This window comes from Salmo salar, chromosome ssa17 (assembly GCF_905237065.1).
Source record: "Salmo salar chromosome ssa17, Ssal_v3.1, whole genome shotgun sequence".
In the NCBI taxonomy this organism is placed as follows: Eukaryota; Metazoa; Chordata; class Actinopteri; order Salmoniformes; family Salmonidae; genus Salmo; species Salmo salar.
Window position 1 is genome coordinate 9,638,917 of NC_059458.1, and position 10,811 is coordinate 9,649,727.

The window sequence follows — 10,811 nt, forward strand, 5'->3', positions numbered from 1 at the left end:
GAGCTTCTTACATTCCATGAGCAACAAGACACGACTTAAGAAAAATGACACGAGTCGACATTGATAAACATAGGCTATGAATTACTTGTGATAAAAATAATAGCTGGCTGTAACGTAGGTGTTGTGCTGCTGTTGACAGCGGAGTTAGCTATAATGGCTAGCTAACGTTAGCTGACTAAAACAATCAGTCGCACGTTTTGTCTAGTTAGCTGGGCTAATATCTAACATCTTTTGACAAAGATGTACATAAAACACAAAATTCCAACCTGATTAGATCACACAAACATTGAGCATGTTGATCATGGACAGACATCTAAACACAACCTCTAAACTGGAAGTGTTTGTGCTACAAATTCACTATTGGTTTTTATTTTAGGATAGCGCCTACGTTCTTATTATACCACAGCGAGCGCATAACGCCACCTGGTGTAGTCAGTGATGTGTATAAAATGATCTTGGCACTCCTCAATTGTACCAAATATTTTGGAAGCTATAGAAAGTAATTTATTAATGTCTACATTCGTTTTTGAAACGTTTATTACAGACACCCTAATTTTTTTTAATTTTTTTTTCTTCACCTTTATTTAACCAGGTAGGCAAGTTGAGAACAAGTTCTCATTTACAACTGCGACCTGGCCAAGATAAAGCAAAGCAGTTCGACAACATACAACAACACAGAGTTACACATGGAGCAAAACAAATATACAGTCAATAATACAGTAGAAAAATAAGTCTATATACAATGTGAGCAAATGAGGTGAGATAAGGGAGGTAAAGGCAAAAAAGGCCATGGTGGCAAAGTAAATACAATATAGGAAGTAAAACACTGGAATGGTAGATTTGTAGTAGAAGAAAGTGCAAAGTAGAAATAAATAATGGGGTGCAAAGGAGCTAAATAAATAAATACAGTAGGGGAAGAGATAGTTGTTTGGGCTAAATTATAGATGGGCTATGTACAGGTGCAGTGATCTGTGAGCTGCTCTGACAGCTGGTGCCTAAAGCTAGTGAGGGAGATAAGTGTTTCCAGTTTCAGAGATTTTTGTAGTTCATTCCAGTCATTGGCAGCAGAGAACTGGAAGGAGAGAAGGCCAAAGGAGGAATTGGCTTTGGGGGTGACCAGAGAGATATACCTGCTGGAGCGCGTGCTACAGGTGGGTGCTGCTATGGTGACCAGTGAGCGGAGATAAGGGGGGACTTTACCTAGCAGGGTCTTGTAGATGACCTGGAGCCAGTGGGTTTGGCGACGATTATGAAGCGAAGGCCAGCCAACGAGAGCGTACAGGTCGCAGTGGTGGGTAGTATATGGGGCTTTGGTGACAAAACGGATGGCACTGCAGTCTATCCAGTTTGTTGAGTTGGGTATTGGAGGCTATTTTGTAAATGACATCGCCCCCCCCCAAAAAAAAACAAAACATGTAATATGTCCTTGAAACATTTAATTGAAATACTGTAGAATTCCATTTATTCCTATGGAGGACTACTCTTACTAGGGAGTGCCAATATGGCCGACCAGTGGCTTCAAAGCCTCTCAATGGACAATAAATTGCAAAATACAATCTAGGGTTTATATACGTCATTGGGTGTAGCAAAGTGAATTTGTCTGTGAGCTGGCCGATTTTGCATAATATACATACAATATTCTGTAGAACTACTAAAGCTAATAGTAGGCCTAAATTAAGCAAATTATTTTCTGTCTAAAGACAGTTCCAGGATAAAGTTTAAACCCAAATAAATGACAATAAATACTTTTGTTAATCAAGATGTGGAAATGTTTTAAAAGAAAGACATATATTATTGATTTTTTGTTGGGGGGGGGGGATCATGGTGTATTAAACAGCTCACTGTTATTGCAAAGCAGCCCAAAGCCCTTCTCAAAAAAGTAAAGTTTAACTTAGACTTTACTCTGGCTAAATCAACACAGATCTCTCTCTCTCTTTCTCTCTCTCTCTCTCTCTACCATGTTAACCAAACATCTTGCACAAGTTTTGGACACATTAAACATGAAGGCTCTTCTAATATGGGTTGTTTTGCTGAACTTTTACAAACTCCTTAAGACAAGTGACTGCACTTCAACACAGTAAGTTTCCCACAATAAACATTGTCATAATTGTTTAGGAGACTTTGCTTAAACTAAATGAAAAATAGATGCGTTTGACTGATAGATCCAGAAGGACTACGACATGATCACATGATAATGTTTACTCTTTCCACGTATATCTTCCTACACGTTTTCTGTATTTAAAAAAAAGTAGAATTGAAGTGATCATTGACATGAAGTTGACGTCGTTGACATGATTTAAGGAATTCATAAGAAATCATGAGATGACAGGATACATTTAAACCCATGCATTTGCTATAATACGGAACTGTAATGAATAACAAACTAATCTGGGAAGGATAACACTTCAATTTGCTCAATTTGCCATTGGCTCAATTTACCCCAAGGCAAACATTTGGACTATATTAGCCCACACAGCTACAAGGATGCACTTTCATGCTAGGTTTAAGATCTCATATTTAAGCTTATAGAGACCCCAACTGGTGTATAGGACAGTATTAAAATGATCTGCATTGGTTAAGATACAAACCTCATGAAACCTCTAACCCAGGCCTGAGCAAAGGCCTGCCCGGGGCAGTAGACGGCCCGCGGAGTCATGCTCTGATCAATTTGCGATAGTAGTTTTGAAAAACGTATTTGTTATTCAAATTAAAAGCCCAATGAATACCCACCTTTGTGTAATGATTTAACCATTTATTCTGAAGGCACGTATAAATAACAACTGCACGAGGACAGACAGTGACTGACAGGCTGACAGACGTCACAATTACACAATTACACAATTACAATTGCGCAAAAATGTTACTAAACTTTAATACATCCAAAAGATTCAATATCAACAGAAGTGTATGAAAGGGATGCCCAATTTCGCCATTTGTATGCATTTTGGTTGTGGAACATCTATCTCTAGATATTCAGAATAATGCAAATCGGTATGGCTTAACCATTTTTTAACAAAGAAATCAACATTTCCCAACTGGCTGATGATACTAACGCTTTTTATTATGAGACAAAGATCAGGTCGTCCATGTCCTTAATGCTATCACTGAATTCTCTATTGCATCAGGATTAAAACTGAATGTTTCTAAATGTGAAATATTATGTTTATATGATTCCGATGATAAAGAAATAGAAAATATTCCTGTAAAAGACTGTTAAATATTTACGAATACACCTGTCAAAAAAAAACACTTAGTCAGACAACATATGATTTTCTCTCCTAATATTAAGAAAACAAAAACTATATTTAATAATTGGCTACAAAGGAATCTTTCTATACTTGGGAGAGTACTTCTGTCCAAGGCAGAGGGACTGTCTCGCTTTGTGTACCCCACATTATCTTTATTTGTAAATCCCTCTACTTGTAAAGAGATCAACAAGACCTTTCTTGACTTCAACTGGAAAAATAAGTCTCACAAACTGAAAGAGTCAGTCCTCTCTAATAAAAGAGCTGAAGGAGGTCTGGAAGTGTTGGATTTTGTTGACATAAATAACACTTTCAAGATCAAACTGGTTGAAAATATGTTTGATCAATACTGATTCAATATGATATTTCATTCCAAATAATGTGTTTAAATTTGGAGGTCTTCAATTTTTACTGAAATGTAATTATATTCCTGAAAGATTACGCGGTAAATTGGCTAGGTTTCACCAACAAGCTTTAATGGCATGGAAAATATGTTCCTGCACAAATTTTCCCCACATAAAGCTCTTTTGTGGAATAATTTAGACATAACTGTAACGAATAAGTCATTGTTCTACCCCAGCTGGCATGAGAGGAATATTGACTTTGTTCTTTATGTTTTTGACAACACAGGTAATATTCTTACATATGAACTATTTATAACATTGAATGAGTTTCCAATACCTTTCAGAGAGTTTATTTCTGTGATCAAAGCCATTCCCAGTGGTCTAACTACACTAATGAAAACTCATCTTAGCTTTGGTAATGATCACAAAACTTATCCAGAACTAAGGTTGGAAGGTGTGTGTCACGGTTGTCGTAATGAGAAGCGGACCAAAGTGCAGCGTGTGTGTCGTTCCACATTTTATTTACACTGTGAAACTATGCAATACATAAACTAAAGAACAAAACAACAAACTGTGACGCAGAGGTGAAACATACCCTACTCAAAAACAATCTCCCACAAACCCAGGTAGGAAAAAACCCTACTTATGTATGATCTCCAATTAGAGACAACGAGGACCAGCTGCCTCTAATTGGAGATCATCCCAAACAGAACCCAACATAGAAATACAAAACTAGAACATGACAACATAGAAATAGTAAACATAGAATAGAACAAAGAACTACAAATCTCGAATGCCCACCCAAAACACACCCTGACCTAACCAAAATAGAGAAACAAAACGCCTCTCAGGTCAGGGCGTGACAGTACCCCCCCCCCCAAAGGTGCGGACTCCCGGCCGCAAACCTGAACCTATAGGGGAGGGTCCGGGTGGGCATCTACCTATGGTGGCGGCTCCGGTTCGGGGCGTAGCCCCCGCTCCGCCCACTGATCCCTCTGCTTTTGTGTCGCCGGAGGAACCAGACCGTGGATCATCGCCGGAAGCTCTGAACCGTGGATCATCGCTGGATGAACCGGGCCGTAGAACGTCGCCGGAGGTTCTGAACTGCAAACCGCCGCTGGAGGCTCCGGACTGAGGACCTCCGATGAAGAATCCGGACTGTGACCCGTCTCAGGAGGTTCCGGACTCTGGGCCGTCTCAGGAGGTTCCGGACTGGGAACTGTCGCCGGAAGCTCCGGACTGGGAACTGTCGCAGGAAGCTCCGGACTGGGAACTGTCGCAGGAAGCTCCGGACTGGGAACTGTCGCAGGAAGCTCCGGACTGGGAATGCTCACTGGAGGCCTGATGCGTGGGGCTGGCACACGTGGCGCCAGACTGGTAACACGCACCTCAGGGCGAGTGCGGTGAGCAGGAACAGGACACCCCGGACTGGGCAGGCGCACTGGAGGCCTGATGCGTGGGGCTGGCACAGGTGGTGCCAGACTGGTTACACGCACCTCAGGGCAAGTGCGGGGAGCAGGCACAGGGCATACCAGGCTGGATAGACTCACTGGAGGCCGGGTACGTGGGGCAGGCAGGCACAGGATATACTGGGCCGTGAAGGCGCACCGGAGGTCTCGAGCTTAGAGCTGGCACAACCTGTCCTGGCTGGATGCTCAACCTAGCTCGACAAATGCGGGCACAGATCGCACCGGCCTGTGAATGCGCACTGGCGACACAGTGCGCACCACCGCATAACACGGTGCTTGCTTCGTCACTCGCTCCCCACGGTAAGCACGGGGAGTTGGCTCAGGTCTCCAACCTGACTCTGCCAATCTCCCCGTGCCTCTCGCACTTGCCTCGTGGTTGGTATAGTGCCTCGTAATATCGCCGCTCCGCTTTCACTGCCTCAATTTCCTCTTTAGGACGGCGATACTCCCCAGCCTGCCTCCAGGGTCCTTTCCCGTCCAATATCTCCTCCCAAGTCCATTTGTCCTGCTGACCACGCTGCTTGGTCCTTTGGTGGTGGGAGATTCTGTCACGGTTGTCATAAGGAGAAGCGGACCAAAGTGCAGCGTGTGTCGTTCCACATTTTATTTACACTGTGAAACTATGCAATACATAAACATAAACTAAAGAACAAAACAACAAACTGTGACGCAGAGGTGAAACATACCCTACTCAAAAACAATCTCCCACAAACCCAGGTAGGAAGAAACCCTACTTATGTATGATCTCCAATTAGAGACAACGAGGACCAGCTGCCTCTAATTGGAGATCATCCCAAACAAAACCCAACATAGAAATACAAAACTAGAACATGACAACATAGAAATAGAAAACATAGAATAGAACAAAGAACTACAAATCTCGAATGCCCACCCAAATGACACCCTGACCTAACCAAAATAGAGAAACAAAACGTCTCTCTCAGGTCAGGGCGTGACAGTGTGAGCTTACTTGAAAAATCTTGTTGTAATAAGACAAATTCTCCATTCACAGAACCAACTTACGTCTAGAGGAACATTTTCCTGGAACATGCGTATTCACATTGTCTGGAAAAAGCTTGGTTTAAGGCCTTACAAATATTGTATACCAAACAAATTTAAGGAAGTGCACTTTAAAATTCTACATGAGATATATCCATGTAATTCTATGTTGTCCAAGGTGAGAATCTGACTCACTTGTTCTTTGAATGTAAATTTGTGTCAGCATTTTGGGAAAACCTTGCAGAATACTTATTTACCATTATGAACACTACCCATGTTTTTGACATGAAGAATATAATGTTACTATTGCAATGATAACAAGACCATTGAAATGATTGTGATTTTTTTTACTCTTGTTGCCAAATACTTTATACACAAACAAAAATTCCAGAATTCTATACCAAAATTATTTTTGATTGAATTGAATTATCTTGTTAAGAATTTATCCCTTGTGAATAACAACAAGAATAACATCTTCCTGATCATTATAATGAGATTTTTTCAGAGTGAATACAATTGCACTAGAATTTTTTTTAATTTTTTTTTATTATTTTATTTTATTTGTATGTTTAGTATTTTCTTGTTAATACCTGTGTTTTGTTTTTTTTAGACATGTTTGATGTAGCAATGTAAGTTGATTTTTGTATTATGAATAAACATTTATAAAAAAATTATAATAATAAGAAAAAAGAAAAAAGGGAAGAAGACAATGAATGTTGGGTGTTCTAGCAAGAGTGGACATGGAACAATTTCTTTATTGAGGTATCAGGGAAAGCTGTGTGCTAAGTGTGCAAAGAGAGCATCGCTGTCTTGAAAGACTACAACTTGTCCCGACACTTCCAGGCGAAGCATGCAGAGAAATATAGGAATATGTCTTCTGAGCAGAGGGCAAGTGCATCGAAGGAGTTGCTTTCTCAGTTGCAAAAGCAGCAAGGACTTTTCACAAAACTGCATTCAGCAAACGACGGAATTGCGGGAGCTAGCCATGACTCTGCAGCAATACTTTGCCCGGCCAAGAAAGAGCTGTTTGAAAATATTTCCCTGTCAAGACGAACAGTGACGCGGCATGTTGAGGACATCGCAGAGAATATGGAACAACAGTTGAAAGTGACATGACAGTTGTTCATATTCTTACGAGGCATAACCCCAGACGTTGAAATTACAGAGAAGCTTGCTTCAGTGCAGTCAGTGAAGAGCACAATCCCAGGGAAAGATTTATTGGAGGAGGTTAATAAGTGTGTGTCAAAGCTGTAACTGAGTTTTGAAAAGTTATCCAGTGTGACCACTGATGGGTGCCAAAACTTGACAGGAAAAAACGTTGTCCTTGTGAAAATGATACAAGATCAAGTAGCTGAGCTGAACCCAGATCAGAAAATTATTTTCCTGCGTTGCATTATTCATCAGGAGGTGCTCTGTAAATGTGTTCTGAAAATGAGCCATGTTGTGGATACAGTCACTAAAGTGATACACAAAACAAACGTGATATGGCTGAGTTTGGGGAAGGTGCTTAAGGATAGGGGACAGTATTTTCACGTTCGGATGAAAAACGTGCCCAGAGTAAACTGCCTGCTACTCGGGCCCAGAGTCAAATATTTGCATATTATTAGTAGATTTGGATAGAAAACACTCTGAAGTTTCTAAAACTGTTTGAATGATGTCTGTGAGTATAACAGCCAGTGAAATAGCACAGCGCCAAATTCAAAAAACAAAAATCTCATAATTCAAATTTCTCACACATACAAGTATTATACATCATTTTAAAGATAAGATTCTCGTTAATCTAACCACAGTGTCCGATTTCAAAAAGGCTTTACAGCGAAAGCAAAACATTAGATTATGTTAGCACATCACCTAAACAAGAAAAGCCAAACAGCCATTTTCCAGGTAAGGAGAGGCGTCACAAAAACCAGAAATACAGCTAAAATTAATTACTAACCTTTGACGATCTTCATCAGATGACACTCCCAGGACTAAATGTTAGACAATACATGAATGTTTTGTTAGATAATGTTCATATTTATATCCAAAAACCCCATTTTACATTGGCGCGTGATGTTCAGAAAATATATTGCCACCCAAAACTTCCGGTGAATGAGCACATCAATTTACAAAAATACTCATCATAAACGTTGATAAACTTTACAACAGTTATTGAAAGAATTATAGATAAACTTCTCCTTAATGCAACCGCTGTGTTAGATTTCAAAATAGCTTTACGGCGAAAGCACATTTTTCAATATTCTGAGTACAGAGCACAACCATCAAAGCAAGCTATACAGATAACAGCCAAGTTCTGGAGTCAACTAAACTCAGAATTAGTATTATAAATATTCACTTACCTTTGCTGATCTTCGTCAGAATGCACTCCCAGGACTCCTACTTCCACAAGAAATGTTAGTTTTATTCGAAATACTCCATATTTATGTCCAAATACCTCCTTTTGTTCGCGCGTTCAGATCACTATCCAAAGGCATAATGCGCGAGCGTAAATCCAGACACGAAAAGTAAAAATTTTCTATTACCGTTCGTAGACACATGTCAAACGTTGTTTACAATCAATCCTTAGGGTCTTTTTATCGTAAAAATGCGATAATATTCCAACCGGACAATAGCGTATTCATTCCAGAAGAAAAAGAAGGAACGGCGTGCTCGCGCATAACCAAGTCCTTTGCCCTCAGGCAGTCCACTGATTGACTGAGCTCCTATTCTCTGCCCAGTAACAGGAGAAGGATGAAATAAGTTTCTAAAGGCTGTTGACAGCCAATGGAAGCCTTAGGAAGTGCAACGTGACCCCACAGACACTGTAGTTTCGATAGGGATCCAGCTAATGGGATTCGCGTGTTAAGGGGTCACTAAGAGGTTAAAAGGGTGTGGGACCTGAAGTCGGAGATTTCAGAGTTTTTGCAAATGAAAGGAAAATATGTGGATTTCCCTCAATTGCAAGATAAAGAATGGTTGGCTGATTTGGCCTTCACCGTGGACATCATGGCCCTCATGAATGAACTGAATTCCAAACTACAAGGGAAGGGCCTTTTGCACATCAGATGTACAGCCTTGTCAAAGCCTTCAAGGGAAAATTACTCCTGACCCACCAAGTAGAAGCCAACAATCTCACCCACCTTCCGACACTACTAGTCTGTTCCCTACTAGATGACCAGCGGGAGAAGTATACATCGGTGCGCTGCGTGCTTTGAGCGGTGAGTTTTCTCGTCGTTTTGAGGATTTCAAAGTGTTGGAAAATGACATGCTGTTGGTTTCCTCTCCTTTCACCTTCAATGTGGATAACGCTCCCACTGACCTGCAACTTGAGCTTATCGATCTTCAGTCTGATGCAGTGATTGGAGAACTATTCAAAACAATGTCACTGACGAGGTTCTATGCATCTCTCGATGAACAACATTTTTCAAAGATTAGGAGTCATGCTCAGAAGATGCTTATACTGTTTGCGTCAACCTATGTATGTGAACAGACATTTTCAGTGATGAAATATAACAAGTCAAGGCACAGATCATCTCTTACTGAATCTCACCTCTCAGCAATCCTGCGCATAGCAACATCAGAAACTATAGCTGACCTCACTGCTCTAGTCAATGCCCATCAGAGACTTCTCTCATCACACTGATTGAGTAGTTTAAATGTAATGTTGAGCTCTCTCTTTTTCTTGTGTTTTTGTGCATACCCGTTAACAAGAGTTCTGTCCGTGGTGCTGAATGCACAGTGTACTTTTCCCTCCGTGTAGTTCATTGAATGTTTAATAATGAAAATACCTACCAAAAGGAGAACATGGATGTTGTTTATTTCTCTTCATGTTAAAAAAGTAAAATAAGTAGCATATCTGGATGTGATTTACAGTAGATATATCTGTCAACACAGTCATACACATGATGTATAATCCTGTAATATGATTCTGGACCACGATTTCAAAAATATATTCTAATATGGCCCTCCATGGAAATAATTGCCCAGGCATGCTCTAACCAAGTAAACTAATTTGACTTGGTGAAAATCAGTTTTATTTTTACAAACTTGCTTACCACTTTTTCCATGTGGTTTATTCCTTCACAGACTCCATGAAATGATAACCTTTTTCGACATATTTGGTCAAAAATATTAATTTCTAGAAACAAGGGTGGCTCAACTTACCCCTTTGGCTCAACTTACCTCACTCTCCCCTACATCTCAATAGTCTAGTGACCTCGCCTCATCTCCTTTCCTATGTGGAGATGAACAGGAGACGAGAAAAGGAAGCCACATTAGCCTATTTTTCCTTTGTCTTTCACAGTAACCAAGTACTCTCAATCCAAGTCACAACACAGCAACAAGCAGATATTGTGAGGAACATATCCAGCCAATATGAGGTACAATAATGATGTGATAATAAACTAATAATTCACTTCTGTTTAAAAATAACTTTTCACTTCACTGGTCATGAACCAAGAACATTGTGCAATTACTATTTTTGTTTCTGTAATAGGTTACAGTGTGTTGTTTTCAGACTTCATGTTACACACAATTAGGATGCATTCTTTTTAAAGTTTATTAATGCGTTTGTGTTTGTGTGTGTCTCCCAGACAGTTTTGTGGTCACCTGTTTCACCTGAGCACATCGGAGCAGACACTGAGGTGCACCTGTTTGTTCCTGCCAACAACTTGGGGACTGTCACAGACCTGATGCAGACACACCACCTAACACACCAGTATGTCATGTGATCAGTGCTCATATTTTAGCAAGACTAGCAACTTTAACACAACACC